Source organism: Vombatus ursinus, unplaced genomic scaffold (genome assembly GCF_900497805.2).
Source record: "Vombatus ursinus unplaced genomic scaffold, bare-nosed wombat genome assembly UNPS02014932.1, whole genome shotgun sequence".
Classification (NCBI taxonomy): Eukaryota; Metazoa; Chordata; class Mammalia; order Diprotodontia; family Vombatidae; genus Vombatus; species Vombatus ursinus.
The window spans coordinates 5,771,222-5,787,999 of record NW_020954710.1 but is presented as its reverse complement, the minus strand read 5'-3'; positions in this window follow the sequence as shown (position 1 = coordinate 5,787,999).

The following is a 16,778-nucleotide window of genomic DNA, read 5'->3' as shown; positions in this document are numbered from 1 at the left end:
GTACACTAAACTTCTTAGATGGTTTCCAGACAAACTGCTATCTAGCTATTTCTTTTTGATCTTAAACTTGGGAAGTTGATTTTTTGAACCCAAGAGTAAGACTTTACATTTATCTCCATTAAACTTCACCCTGTCATGTGCCCAGTGTCTTAGCCTGTCGGGATCTGTTTAAAATAAATCCTGACTCCGCCATCCAGAGTACCCCCTCCCCATTTTTGGTCCTCCACAATCTGGCTCCAACTTTCCTGTCCAGTCATATCTCAGACAACTCTTCTCCATATATCTCATGTGCCAGTCAGGCAGACTGGACCACTCTTCATCCCCCATTCTCATCCCGCCCCACGGCTGGTCTGCGCCTTTCTTCAAACCCCCACCTCCGCGTATCTCCATCAGTTAAGGGTCTCCCCTCTTCAGTCAAGGCCAAACTAGGTGACAGGATGACCACTGAGGTATTTTCCAGCTTTAACACTAGGATGCTATGAACTCAGATGGTACCTTCTCCATGAAACCCCCTTTGAGTGCTTTCCAATCCCGTCCCCAAGCCAAAGCGCGCCCTCCCTCCTCATATTCTGGATAATACTTTGCCTGGACTCTTTTGCACCTTCTCACTCTCCCTTATCATCATGGAGTTATTTGTGTATTTTTTCCTTAGGGTCAGTATCAGAGATACCTTTGAATCTCTAGCACCAAGCATGAGTCCTGGCACACAGTGGACATTTAATTTCACTGAATAAATGACACAGAAAGACCCAGACCAGTAGAGATGATGAGACCCATCCACCCACCCAATAAGCCTCCAGTCCAATTGAAAGCCCCATTCACTCCTCTGAATACCACAGCCCTCTGGAAGACAAGAAGAGAGACTGAGAAGGAAACCTTAGGGATCTTGCCCTGCTCCCATGACTCCCCCATCTCTAGAGGGCCCCACCCTAATCTCACTCATAACATTGGCATAACCCTCAACTGGTCCCACTAAAGCAACTACATGACCGATTTTGCATCTAATTTGCAAAATTCCACCTGGATGCCGTGGGGCCTACTGTCTAGTCTCATGGTTCCCCAAGGTGGCGCTACCTGCCGGATGACCGATGCCCGTCCAGGAAGACGTATTCATGAGCTCTAGCTCGAATGGGCGCCTGGGCACCCATTTCTCAACATTATTCCTCTCTGCAAGTTCAAAGTCCAGAGTCTTTGAGCCCAAATGACAATGGGAGGGGATAAGACACACCTGTCCCTGGCGCCCATGGGGCGGGAGAACCAAGGATGCCAGCTAGGACGCACACATACAGGATCAGCGTCCTCTGCCTCACCTTCAGGTTTTCCTTTAGCTAAGAAGGCAATTCCAGGCCCCCTTGGCCCGCCATCACACAAAGACTCAGGAGCTCTCTCTCAAGGCTACTTTCAAGATCCCAACGCAATAATTTAAGAGTCATCCAATAATACCACGGGCTGCATCTTAACCAACAGTACTAGTCTATGCGACCAGCCTCGGGGCACACTGGTGGTTTAATGGATGGCATCAACATTCTCTTGTCCTGAACCAGGTGACTGGCATCAGGCCGTTTGCTAGCTTCAGGTCTCACTTTAAGGACGCACCAATGGTTCTTTCAGTTTCTATTTAGCTGGGATGACGTCGTCACAGCCAGGACGGAGGGACAGCATCCCCAGGGGAGGTTACAGCAGGTCCCAGCCTTGGTTGGGTGGTCCCAACCCCATCCTACCTCTGCTGACCTCAGCAATGACCATGGACATCTTCAGTCGTCCTATGATTCTGCTCACCATCCCTGTGAGCTCCCTGACCAAAACACCCCTCCCTTATATGTTTTCCCCTGTTCAAAATTAAGTAAACTCCTTGAGGGCAGAAACTTTCTCTCTTGTCTTATCGGTATTTCAAGCACTTTGCATGGCTCTTAGAACACAGCAGGCGCTTAATATATGTTCTTTCATGTATTCATGATCTGTCAAATCCTGGCTTTACCATTCAGACCTGCATGACTTGGGGCAAGACTCTAAACTTCCACGGGCCTCAGTTTCCCCAGATGCAAAATGTGGGGATTGGATTAGCCCCTTCCAGCCTTAGATCTATGACCCGATACTGGATTCTTTCAGCAGAATATAAACTCCCGGAAGGCAAAGGCTGTTCTTCATGATTAAGCTGACACGATTAACAAAACAATATATCAAGTTGGACGTGCAGCATTTGCTGATTTCTGAGGTGTGTAAGTGCTCATGATGAAAATGTAGCCGTTGGCTCTTAGGAGCTGGTAGGAGCTGCCCCAGCGCACCCCTTGTTCTAATCCTGGCTGTCCCTTTGACTCACTGCGATCCTTGGGTAAGCCACTCCAGTTCAGTTTCCCCATGAGTGGCATCAGTGCCTCAGAGCTCAAAGTGACTTTAGAGGTCAGTTGGTCTAATGTACCCATTTTACAGATGGCACAGAAAAAAGGCTTAATAATAATAAATACTTGTCGAATTGGATCAGATCTGAGAACTAGCTTCCTAATTGACAGGAAAAATGACTGTCATTGCCTCCTTATTTATATCACCAAACTCAGCCACCGAGTCGTCCAAGACGGCCAAATCTAGGCATGGACAACTGGAGAGGTCATTGGATTTGGAGTCAGGGACACCTGGGTTCAAATCCTCTCCACCCCACCCCTTCAGATACTGACTTTGTGACCACCAAGCAACATAATTTCACTTCCAAGTCTCAGTTTCCTCATCTATAAAACAGGGATGGACAGCTAGTTGGCACAGTGGATAAGAGTGCCGGGCCTGGAATCAGGAAGACTTATCTTCCTGAGTTCAAATCTGGCCCCGGACACTTTACTAACTGTGTGACCCTGGGCAGGTCACTTCACCCTGTTTGCCTCAATGTCCTCATCTGTAAAATGAGCTGGAGAAGGAAATGGCAAACCACTCCAGTACCTCTGCCAAGAAAACCCCAAATGGGGTCACAAAGAGTCCAAAATGAATGAACAACAAAATGGAAATGCTTGTGGAATCTATCCCTAGGGCTACCAGGAAGCTTGAGTAAGATAATATATGTATATAATAAAGTTACCATCTTTTTTTTTCTATTCTACTATGTCATGGAAATGCTTGTTTTATTTCTTAAGAGTTCAGAATAAAATAAATAAAAAATTTTAAAAAGATAATACATGTAAAGGGCTTTATAAACATTAATGTACCATATGAGTACTAGCTATTATTTTAATTAATTAATATTGATATTATCTGAGTCATAGACCAGAGAAGAAGGGTTAAGAGCTCACTAGAAATTTCAAGCACTTTGCTGGCACTTATGAAATCAGGGGAGCCTAGAGACCATCTATTCCAACTTCTCATCCATCTGTAAAATGGGTATATTAGACTAAATGTCCTCTAAAGTCACTTTGAGCTCTGAGGCACTGATCCCACTCATGAGGAAACTGAACTGCAGTGATTGACCCAAGGATCACAGTGAGTTAAAGGGACAGCCAGGATTAGAACGAGGAGTGTGCTGGAGGTAGCTCATACCAGCTCCAAGAGTCGATGGCTACATTTTCGTGATACACCTCAGAAATCAGCAAATGCTACAAATCAGGACTTGACTTATTGTTTTGTTGTTCATCGAGGCTTAAGAAAGTCAGCCAATAAATGTTTGTTAAGCAGCTACTACATGCCACACATTGTGCTAAGAAAAAAAGAAAAGGTGGCAGAGAAAATATAATAATCAAACTTTAAAATGTGATGGAATACATTTCCCTCCCCTCCCCTGCCCTGAGAGCCAGTTGTTAAACATTTACTAACACACCCTTGATTACGACTCAGATCTCTTCACTTCCAGACTCCCATAATCTCCCATAAAGAAGCCAATATTCTTTCATCTCATCACAGGACTAGAGCTGGAAGGGACATTAAAGGTCACCTCATCTAATTCCTTTATTTTATAGCCAAAGAAACTGAGGCCCAGGAAGTATAAATGAGTGGCTGAATAAAATAAAATATTTACTAAGTAACTTGCCTATGTTTATACAGCTTATAAGTGGCTAAATCAGGATTAAAACTCAGGTCCTGCAACTCCAAGTTTAGTGTTTTTGGTTTTTTACAGAATTGTGCTGCCAGCCTATCGTAACTACTATGCTGCTTTGGCTTCCAGTCCCTTATGAAAGGGTCCTTAAGCCATGCTTGAGCCCACCGAGAGAAGCAATCCTAGGGCCCCACCCCAGAGAAGCCCACTGCCCAGCTTGTCCTCCATTCCAACCAAGGGGAGGTTCTCCTGATGCACCTTGCCTCGCTCTCCCCTCAAGAGTTTCCCTGGCCAGGACTGGGAGTTACTACCTTGCATCCAGAAGGGCCAGGGTCTGAAGTCCATTCCAACCTGCTGGGGCTTTTCTCCTTCCCCTTGGCAAGGAGGGGCCGATGACTGTAAGCAGAGACGGAGACGGGAGGGGAAGAGATCTTTGCCTTCAATCAGCGGCGTCTGTTGGGCCTACAAAAACCAAAAAAAAGGACAATGGAATGTTGGTCCTCCATGCTTTGACGCTATGGTGGAAGTCAGACAAAGGGGGACTGGGAATATGGCACATTACATAATAACTGACCAATGAAATGGGTTAAGATATCCCAGGGTCCTGAATGCCGACCAACTAATGGAGTGTGGATTTCATGAAACCTCAGTCAAAACCAAGCATAGAGGTCCCAGGTCTAGGGTTCCAATGCTTTGGGCAATATTTAGCCAATCAATCAGTATGAGACTCGGCACCCAATGTAGGAGCCAATCAGCGGTAAACACTAATAGCCTAATCAAGTATGAACTTGTTCTATCCTTCCACACCGAGTACAGCAATCATGTACAATGCCTAATTAAGCCCAAAGCACCTACTATGTATGAAGCACTGTGCTCACTACCCCAAGGAAGCCTAGCTCGAGAACAAACCAATGGAATTCAAGTAACCAGATCTTGCCACAAGGCCAGTCGTCTCTCTTGATTCATTTCAAGGCAACAAACACCTACTATGTGCAAAGGTGCTGGGGAGTTAGGGATAAAATTTAAAACAAAATTTAATGTGGATAGAAAATAAAATAGTACCTACATAGAGCAGGAAATGTAATTTCCAGATGAGAACTAGCATTTTGTGGGAATTAAAGTCTTCAAGTAATAGGATGCCTGCACACTGTGCTTTGAAGGAAGCTAGGGAGCCAAGAAGGGCAGATTCTAGACATGGGAGACCAGCCGAGCAAAGACACACACTGCTAGCTGACCAGCTGAACTGGAACAGCAGAAAGAGTAGGGAATGAGTCTGGAGGACGCAGAAGACAGGTTCTGGAGGGTGCTAAATGGCAGGGCAAGGCCTTTGTATTTTGTCCTAATGTAATAGGGAGCTAGTGAAGATTATGAAGAAGGGTAGTGGCATATTCACTCCTCTGAGTTTTAGGAGTATCATTTTGGGTGGAATATGGATTGGAGAGGGGTGAGACTGGAAGCAGGGAGTCCATCTGGGAGGCTACTGCAATAATCCTGAGCCTGGACCACTGAGCCAATACCTTACCTATCGATCAATCGATCAACATTTACTCAACCTATTAATCAATGAACATTTATTTTTTTAATTAATTAATTTATAGTTTGCAACATTCACTTCCATTAGGTTTTTCAACATTCACTTCCATAAGGTTTTTCAACATTCACTTTCATAAGGTTTTTCAACATTCACTTTCATAGGATTAATGAACATTTATTATGTACCTGCCATGTGCCAGGCATTGTGCTAAGTGCTGGGGATACAAAAAGAGGTAAAACACAGTCCCTGCCCCCAGGGAGCTTACAATCAAATGGGAAATAAATATGTGAAAAGGAAGCTCTATATAGGATGAATAGGAAATAATTAACAGAGGAAAGGCACTAGAATTAAGAGGGGTGGGGGGAAGGCTTTCTGCAGAAGATGAGATTTTAGTTTGGACTTAAAGGAAGCCAGAGAGGTCAGTAAAGCAGATGAGACCAGGGTAGAGGTCAGCTCATAAGTCCCAAATGTTAGAGGGAACGAACCTTTGAGGATAAGAATACTAGGTTGGTGATTCCATACTCTGTCCCCCATATGTGTTTGTATGTATGTACACACACACACACACACACACACACACACACACACACACACCCCTCCACCATCTTGGGAGAGTCTCACTTCTATCATTGACCAACCCACTCTCCATTGACCATGCACACCTGCACAATTTGGGGCAAGACCCTAAACTTCCACGGGCCTTGGTTTCCCCAAATCTTTTCCTCAGCCTTGGTCTCCCCTTTCCTTCAGAACACCCAGAAAAAAGGAACACTTCCAAATGAGCACAGATGCCCTCTACACATACATTCCTGGTTTGAGAGGCAGGCCTGAAACGCAGGAAGGCGGCCACTGGAAGAGCTGGGCCCAATACCTTTGCTCCCCCTCCCCTGGCACCCCCCCCACTTTGGCGTAGAACTATTTCATCAGATAAAGGCTGAACTCGACAAGCGCACACACCCTCACATACATACACTCACATTCACACATATATTCACACTTACACTATCATACATACTGTATCATTACATATATACACACACTCACACACTCATACTCATACACACACTTGTTCACACTTACACTATCACATATACGCTATCATTACATATACACACACTCATACACACATACACTTGTTCACACTTACACTGTCACAATGCTCTCACATACTTACACACTCAGGTACACACACACACTTGTTCACTCTTACATTGTCACAATACTCTCTCACACATATGCACACACTCAGGTACGCACACATACACACACTCTCTCATGCACATACACACACACACACACACACACACACACACACACTCCAACAAGGGGCTGTCGAGGGAGATTTGTGCCGATAGGTGCCAAGCCAAAAACATGCAGCCAAAGAAAGCCACTGCCCTGCTACTGGCAGCCTTTGTGTCAATTTAAGCAAATATTGTGGTGTTTCCATGGTGATCCCTGTTTTGAATATCCACTACAACTCACTTTTTTAAAGGGCTTTTCCTGTTTGTGTTTCAATTTCAAACCTGTAAATATTTTTGGCCTATCCCCCCTCTCAAAAAAAAAAAAAGATTTACGCTGGCATTCAAAGCTCTACCAATACCACTTATGCCCTGGCTCCCCTAGCCCAGGGACTCCTCTCCCAGAGGTCAGCCTGCCTGGCAGTATGGGGTGGGGACGGGCGGGGGGGGCAGGGAAGGCTGGGAGCCAAAGGGACGCTCTCACACCCCCACCCACCCTCTCCTGGCAGCTGGCATCACATGGAAGGTCAGGACTGAAACCCTGGCTCTGACTCCTGCACCGTGGGGTGATTGCGGCATCCCCAGGATCTGCCTGTTTCCCAAAGTGGGTGAGTGGGGCTGGCGCTAACGTCACAGCATGGCATGGTGTAGGCAGCTGCCAGGCTGGTTCCCCCACTCACCCTGACCCTCCCAGCCCCTGGGCCTCCCTGTATTCCAGGGGACAGGTCCAGGGGCCCAAGGTCAGCTTGTGTCTCCCAAACTGTGGGCTCAGAAGAAGAACAGGCCCTGAATCTCTGAGAATAAGAAATTGAGACTCGTGTCTCCCCACTCCGCCACCCACCCACCCCTTCGGGACAATCCCACTTCAGCTACTCTCCTAAGGGACCCCTCGGAGATGGAAGAGATCACCAGTCCAGCTAAGGGCCCTGGGGCCCACCCCACCCTGCAGCACAACACAGGGTTAACAGTGGGGTTTCCTGGTTTCCATGGATTCTGGCCAAGCCCCTAATGTGAGTTTCGTGTGATTTGGGGGAAGTGAATTTCCTTTGTTTTCCAGTTTGGGAATTTTTTTTCTTTAAAAAAGAGGAAAAAACACTTTAATGGGGATGTCGAGGGCAGTAGGAGACTAAGTCCTCTGGGCCTGGCCTCACTGCCTGTCAGCTCAGAATTCCCACAAGATCCTTCCTGGACAGCCCACCCCTAAACAAAGAGTTCCATCTGGACCCTGGTTGGGCCTATGGACCCCTTTCCAGAATAATGTCTTTAAATGCATAAAATAAAATAGAATTACAAAGGAAAGCAGAGGTTTGAGAAAAATAAAGATGTCATTTTTTTCTCATCCAAGTTTACAGATACCCTCAAAGCTATCAGATTAAGAAGCTCTGCCCTAGAGAGTCTCCCTGTCACAGAAGCCAGAATGAAGAAGGGGGATGTACCCGGTTCCCTAGAGTCCACCTGAGGATGGTGGCTTGAAAATTGGCAAGACTCCATTGTCAATTTCCGTCTCAGCTTTTTCAAGATGGCTTCGCCCAAGACCAGATCATGGAAATCAAAGCCATTTGTATCTTCCTCACCCCCAGAAAGGTTACTCAAGTCAAGACATTCCTGAAGTCGGGGGCACCGTGCTGGGCATGGCACTGCATATGAAGGGACATGCAAAAACTGTCCCTTTTCCCAAAGAACTTACATTCCCCAGCAATGTTATAGTGTCCCAGTACTCAAAGGAGGGTTCAGTGTCTGAATGGCAGAGCTCCAGTCTTAGGGGACTCAGAGGACCAACCCAATCAATCAGCAAGCACTTATTAAGCCCTTACTACATGCCAAGCGCTGTATTAGGCACTACTGATAACAAAGACAAAAGTGAGATGGGTCCTCCCTTCAAGGGGCTTACAGTCTGCAAGGAAGATACAACATAGTCACAGATAAGTAAACACAAGAAACATTTGTAGTGATGGGGGTGGGGTGGGGTCGAACTAACCACTGGGAAAATTAGGAAAGGCTTCTTGGAGGAAGTAGCTAATTATGTGAGACAGACACCTGGGATGGCCTCCATCCAGGGCTGCCTCCAGCAAAGAGGTCTGACTGGGCCATCAGGAATGCCCCAGCTCTGACAAGCAGTTGACCCAAAAGCAGGCGTGTCCAAACCACTACAGATCTTCCCAGTTCCTGCCATCCCCTTGTCCTGAAGGTGAGTATCTCTCCTGGACTCAGACATTTTTGATGTGTAAAGGCTGGGGTGTGGCCTTCCCCAGGGACTGTCCCCAGTCAAATATCCTGACCCACTTACCTAACCAGGCCATAGGTATCAAGGCCCTGGGGGAATGGGGCCCTACCCATGGCATCAGCAGCTTCCGCCAATAGATACACAAATAAACAGGATGAGTCTCTGGGCTGAGTGGCACTAGGGAGAGACAAGAGGGTGCATTTTGGCCTCCTGGGACTTGCAATCTTCACCTCTGGACCTCCAACCCTTTCTAGACTTTCAGCCCACATTGGAACACTCCCACATGGGCTGCCTTCTCCAACTAGAGGGGGAGATTTTGGAGAGCAGAGACAATCTTCTTTTTCTATTTGGATCCCCAAAACAGTGCTTGGTACATAGTAAGTGCCTAATAAATTATATTCATTCATTCATTCTCATTCCCTGGCCATACTCTGAAATTCTACAAGATAGAAGGAAAGGTCAAACTTCAGCCTTTCCTATAACCCTAAATCTAGACCCTAAATTGTATAATATGGAGAGCACTAAATTTGGGAGTCAGAGGACCTGAGTTCAAATACTACTACCTATGTAGGAGAGTCATTTCCACTGCCCCACTCTCTTCATCTATATACCATCCAGGCTGGCCTATATTTTTTGTACACACCACCCCATCTTCTTCCTCTGTAACTCTGCACGGGCTCTTCTCCCATGCCAAGAACACTCTCCTTCCTCCTCTCCATCTCTGGAGTCCCCAGCCCCTTTCAAGGCTCACCTCCAGAGCTACCACCTCCAAGACATGTTTCCTACTTTCTCCAGTTGTTAGCGTCACCTGCTACCCAAAATACTTGGACATCATTTGTATTTACTAGTGTATGTTTTGTAGACCCATCATCCCACTCATTGGAATGTAAGCTCCTAGAGGGCCGGGATGGGGTCAATGTATGCCTTTTGTCTCCCTAGTGCCTATCAGGTGCTTGCCTAATGAATAACTTAGCCAATCAATCTGTGAAATGAGAGAGCCAGAAAGGATATTTGCCAAGCTCAAGCCTGGCTCTAGCTCTTATCATCTTGTCTTGGCTGACCCCCTTCTCTTCTCCCTTCTCACCTGTCTGGAGCTGCTGAGGATCACCAGTTGAGGCTTAAACCAGTACCATGCTTCCATTCAGAATCCGGTGAAATCCCATAACCCAAGAGTAAGGCTCTCCCAAGCCCTGGTCTCGGCATCTCCTATCAATTTTTTGCTCATACCCAGGGAGGAGCCGCTTCATTCATCAAGGTGACTCCCAAGGTCAGCTGCCACCTAATAGCAATTAGGCAAGCCCTGGGAGTCTGTAGGATTAAAGGTAGAGGCAATTTCCATGTATCCCTTATTCCCCAGTATGCTTTGGGATGGGGCCACCCCGGATGCTGGGAGGTGGGTGAGGGGGAGTTCTGGCAATCAAGCAACTTCTTGGGTAAGTGCATGACTGCAGTCTCTCCCCATACACCCACCCACCCAATTTTCTCTCCTTCCCCTAGTGTCCCGTGGACAGTGGGCCATCCCGGTGGGCAGAGTTGAGGAGCTCTATTCTTATGAAGCTAAGAAAAGAATTCCTGGTGTCCACTCTGAACCAGACTCATAAAAGAGGCCTTCTATTTCCCACCCCCCCATTTTATGAAGCCAGAAACTGAGGCCCATGATTTGCCCAGGGTCATAAAGGAATTACAGATTTAGAACTGGAAGGGACCTTAAAGACCATTAAATACAATCCCCTCATTTCACAAATGAAGAAAATGAGGCCCAGAGAAGTTGTGACTTGTTCAAGACAACACAGGTAGTGGCAGACAGCAGAGGTTTGAACACAGATCCTCCAACTCCAAATCTCCATGATATATATCAGTACGCTATAGTACATGACACTGGTCAGGAAGCAGGGAGAGCTGAGTTCTATCTAGACCTGGCTTTGACTGGTTGGAGTCTCTTTAATTTCCTGGGCCTCAGTTTCCCTTTCAGTAAAATGAGGGTAATGCACTACTGATTTCTAAAGTTCCTTATTCCAGCTGTTCAAATTCTACAATTCTCAAGCCTAGAAGACCAGAGAGGATTTTGGGAGCCAAGAGAGGTATTTTTCTCAATCTGAATTTGGGGTTTGGGTGGGCACTAGCCATGCCCAAAAGGCAGGGCCCCACTATCAAGGGGAGATGGGAGAGGAGGAATAGGTGTAAGATGGCCAAAGGAGCCCCAAAGATGGCAGGTTCTATGAACTACAAGGGGAAACAATCCAGATATACATATGTGTTGCTCAACTCTCAGGCCTGTATGGAAAGGGGTAAGAGAAAAAAAAAACAATAAAAAAAATCCACATCTTAATACAAAAATCCTCTATGACGTGTTGTAGCATGAAAGTGTTTTTCATTGCATTTTTCCTCTGTGATCTCACACAGCCTACGATGGGTCCGCCCAGTGCAGTGGGTATTTTGATGATACACAAACAGAGCAAACACATACATAATTAACAAAAACAAGAGCAGAGAAAATATTTAAATCAGTCCAAGTTGGCATCTGTCCACCCTCGACCGCCCCCAGGAGCCAGCTCCATTGCCTAAATGAATGGGGCTCCTTTAGACTGGAGGAGGGAGACTGGAGAAGTAAAAAGGGGTCTCCTTGAAGAATTCATCAAGTTGTCAATTCTCAGAACTTCCCAGAAGCTTGAGAAGAGAAGGCAAAGAAAAGTCAGTTTCGTCCTTCGGGCTTCACCTCATGAGGGTCCAGGGTATCTACCCCTCCTGGGGGCTAGGATTGGGTAGGATGGGATGGTATCAGTCTGAGAACGTCACCACACAGTTTCTCTCTCTCTCTCTGTCTGTCTCTCTCCTCTCTGTCTCTGTCTCTCTGTCTTTGTCTCTGTCTCTACTTCTGCCTGTCTGTTTCTGTTTCTCTGTCTCTGTCTATCTTTCTCTCACCCTCCCTCCCCTCCCCCTTTTTAATTGCTGGATGAGTTTACAGAACTGTTTGCCAAAAACAATCAACTCTAGGGAACTGAGCTATACAAAAAAGGGCGTGTCAACCGAGGGAGATGGGTATCCATGGCAACCACCACCTTTTTGCATTCGCCCAGGTGAAGCCAGGGCGAGGTGGACCTGTGGGGGTGGGGAGTTTGAGTCAGTAAGGAAAAGAGAAGCAGGGTGGGAAACACCCTCAGAAAGCACCCAGGCCCACCAGCCAACAGCACCCTAGATGGATGGGGGGATACTTTTCCTTTCCCCTCTCTGCCCCCCACCCTAGACCTCAGTCAAAGACCACACCGCGGGTCCCGGCTGCGGGAAAACACACAGATGCATACATACACGCTACTAGACACATACATACACCCACACATGTACAGAGGGGTTTCAACACTCCCAGACTTGTGTTTCCACAGACTATTGCACAACTGGTGATACCATTTTCTCGGTGCCCCTATCCTAAGGGCTGACTGCCCTCTTCCTGGAGTCAGGGAACCTGGGTTCCATTTCCAGATCAGCCACCTGCTCCCTGGGCAACCTCGGGCCAATTCCCTCACCTGTAAAATGGGAGGGGGGTGGAGTTGAACTAGATGACCCTAAGTTTCCTTCCAGCTCTAGATATGTGCTCCTATAATCCCAAGGCATACCTCCCTCAGCCTCTGTCTCTTCATCTGTAAAAAAAAAATGAGGGGGTTTGCCCACATGGTTTTTAAAATCTCTCCTAGCTCTGAATCTATGATCTAAGGTCCTTCCCTCTTCCTAACCTCAGAAACAAGAATTTTAAAACCTAAGCCAAGAAAAAGAAAAAAATGACACACAAACACACAGACAGATACCCTCCTTTGAGGCTATGGAGACTGGAGGTATCAGGAGAGAGGAGAGAGAGAGGGAGAGAGAGAGAGAGAGAGAGAGAGAGAGAGAGAGAGAGAGAGAGAGTGTGTGTGTGTGTGTGTGTGTGTGTGTGTGTAGGGGGTTCTTTCTGGAGCACATTTTGACACATGCATCGCTGTGGGCTGGGAACAAGGGTGGGGAGGGACCCAGCTGCATTTTTCCCAATCTTACAAAAGAAAACAGAGCATTCCTCAGAGGCAGTGAGGGCAAATTGGATGGGACAAGCTGGAGGGAGCATAGAAGGGGGCACACATGCCAGGGTGCACGTACAGGCCCCTCCTGCTAAAGGAAGGCCCTGGGCATTCAGTGTAGAGCCAGCAGATTCCTCCCTGACCAGGGGCCTCCTGTCCCTAAGACTCAGGGTCCCCAACCCAGGAGAAGTGGGGACCAGTGGAAAGAGACCTTTATAAATCTCACTCAACCAAGATGTCGCCAGGTCGGAAGACCTACGGAGAGCATAGGTAAAACCATTCCTCTCTCTGCTTCCCAAAAGCCACCCCCAACCTAGTCACAGGAGTAAGGAAAAAGGGAGAGTCAATCAATGAAATCAGCATTTATTAAGCGATAGGTAAAGTCAGACTCAGATCAAAGGAGACTGGCTTAGACTAGAGAAAGGTCTCATTTCTAAGCTGAAGCTCTTTGGATCCCACCTGGCTCTTTCATCACAAGCTGGCTTTAGACGGCGCTGGGCTTGGATTCGCAGGACAGTGCAACCTTTTTCCTGAGGGGCCTTGGGCATATCACTTAGCCTCTCCAGGCCTTAGTTCCCTCATCTGTAAAATGAGAGGGTGGGAGCAGATGACCTCTGAGGCACGTCCAGGTCTAAGGTTCTAAGATCCTGTGATCCCTTCAAAGACCCCAATGCCCTGATGAGGGAGGAGCAAACCTCGGAGTCTGGGAAGAAGGAAATCCCTCTCAGAGGACCCAAGGGCCTAAGCCTCCAGAAGGTATGAAAGGTTGCCCCCACATCTCCCAGTCGTCAGGCACTCAGAGGTGGAACAGGGTTGACGGCTCAGCCCTTTTTACCATCGACCACCCAAACTCATTCAGATATTTCCTCTCTCCCGTTCTTTCTTTCTTTTTTTTTTTAAATTTAATGTTCTCTATAATTCATCCGTCCCAGAAGATAATCGATAGAGTCCGTAATGAAAATCTGAGCCATATTTTATGAGCCGCCGTAAGCCTAAAGGGCCACATCAGCAGAGTTGGTGTTAGCTTTGGGGATCTGTCTTGCCCACCCCTTGGATGACGGCTCACCCTCTCCAGCCCCGATAATGATGAAGGCAACCATGAGGCCAACCAGGGAGGGGAAGTCCAAATCACTCCAGTCTCCCCTTTCCTTCCTTGTTTGACCCCGGTGGGACAGAAGGTACAAGCAAAGGCTCTCCCCAGTGCCCAAGCCAAGCACTCGATGAGCTGAATTCAGTTATGTTGAATCTTCTCTCCAGGTATTGCCCCTAAGTGATCCTGGGCTTTCTCACCTTCCATCCTCACAAGCCTGTCATCATCCCACTCGGGTATCCCACAGCTCCATCTCCCCTTAGGTACCCTTCTTGTCCTGATTTCCTGCCAATTCTGGTCCCCATCTTCAAGAAACTCGAACTGGTACCTACACCTAAACAGTCGCCCAAAACCTCCTCTTCCAGTCCATTCCCATCCCTGAGACAGTACGTGATGATACAGTAAGAGCTCTGTCCTTGGAGTCAGGGAGACCAGAGAAGAACCCCTTCTTGGTCACTCCAATCAACCAATCGATAATCGAGCATTTATTAAGTGCCTACTAGGTGCCAGCAAGAGATAATGGAAAGGGAGCTAATCCTGGGAGCCAGGAAGACATTGGCTCAGGGCTGACAAAAACTGGCTGAGTGACCATGGACAAGATGTTATGATTCTCAGTGTGGCGCAATGGAGAGAACATTGATTCTGGCATCAGAATGTCTAGATTCGATTCCAGACCATCCTCTAAGACTGCCTGACTCGGTAGAAGGCATTTCCTTATCCCCAAGAGTTCCCTACACCAGTGAATCACAGATAAATCTCGACAGTCCTCACTAGGAGCTGGGAATATGGACAAAAAGAAAATGTTCCTGCCCTCAAGAAGTTTACATTCTTTCCCAACAGGGATGAAAGACAATACACATGTGTAAAAGTATATATGAGATACATACAAAGTAAGCACACCACTACACTGAGCCTTCCACGTTCCCATCTGTAAAATGGGATAATAGCACCTACCTCACAGGGCTGCTAAGGGAAATTATACATATATATAATATATATACACATATACACACACATATATATGTATGTATATGCATGTATATACACACATATATACATATATACCTATAAAGTGCCTTGTAAAACTTAAAATGCTATAGAAAAATCAGCTGTTTTTATTATGGCCTTGGTAGGCCACTTTCAGGGTCAGAAGGTCTGAATTCAATTCTTACATTTATTAGCTATGCCTCCCTCCTCTTCCTAGAACATGTATGGGGGGGGCAAAGGGGGATGGGGAGTATCTTACCAACCACGGTGATGTCTGAGTTACACCTTAAAAGAAGCTTTTTTTTTGTTTGTTGTTTTTGAAAAAGGACTCTCTGATGCAGACGTAAAGATGGAGTGCATTCCAGGTATGGGGTACAGCCAATGCAAAGGTGTGAAGTTGGGGGATGAGTGAGGAACATAACCTACATTCATTCAGCACCTCCCACTTCGCAAAGTTCGCTTTACATATATTGTCTCATTGAAACCTCATATCGATCCCGTGAGGGAGGTGGGACCAGATGAAATCTGATCTGTCACATAGCTAACGAATGCTAGGAGGAGGATTTGAACTCAGCTCTTCCTAACTTCAAATGTAGCGCTCTATCCATTATGCTTCCCCCCAAAACAAAACCCAAACTCCCTCATGACCAGATTGCTAGATCACTCCATTCCACTATCTCTGGGATTCCTTTCAGTTCTAGATTTAGGATTCTATTATTTGCTCAGCTCATCTTTGATCAAACTTCTTACTTTACAGAGGAGGAAACTGAGGCTCAGAAGGAGAGAGTGTCATCCAACAGAGCTGAGACTTGAACCCAAGTGCCCCATTTCCTAGTCCTCTTTCTACTGCTGTCCCTTGGTGCTCTTGGGAGTTGGGCTGAGGGGCATGAAGGACAGCTGGATGTTGGGAGAAGCGGTCAGGCTCCTGAAGACGGAGTATGGGCACGTTCCCCACTGTGTGGCCGACCCCCACTCCCAAGACCTTTGGGGATTTAGTCAATGGCAGGAGAGCTAGCTCATCCCTGGGGCGAGGGTAGGGGAGCTCTCTGTTGGAGAAGGGTCCATGGCTGGGGCAGCCCCAGTGACACAGAATTCTGTCTCAGGATTCTCACTAATCAGTCCCGGTGACATAGAATTCTGACATGGAATTCTCACTGGGGAAGATTTCAAGTTGTTTTCTTTCCCAAAGTACCATTAGGAGAGATAGGATTGCCTTTATTTGCTAACCGTTCATTTTGGCGTTCGTCTTTGTTTTTTGTTTCTTTTTTTTTTCCCTCTCTCTCTAAGAGGTACCCATTGTTCTGGTTGGGGTGGGGGGCCAAGAGATGGGTTGGAGGGTTTTCCCTTCCCTTATGATTTTCTGATTCCCCACTTTAGGATGTTTTCTGTCACTTCTCACCCCACCTCCCACCTCCAAGTTTTCCTGGCCTTTAAATATTTATTTTGGGGGGTTGGTTTCAGGTGCCTCTGGTTTATCAAACAATCAGCCCTGTGAGGTTTGTTGGGTGTTTCCAGGAATTACATCACAAAAAATCATGCAATTAAATGAAGGAGGAAAAAAAACTTCATAGTTGTTGCTTAATTTTGTATTTTAATTAGTGACTTATCATGAATGTAGACTTTTAAAATGGAAGCTCTCTAGTGGGC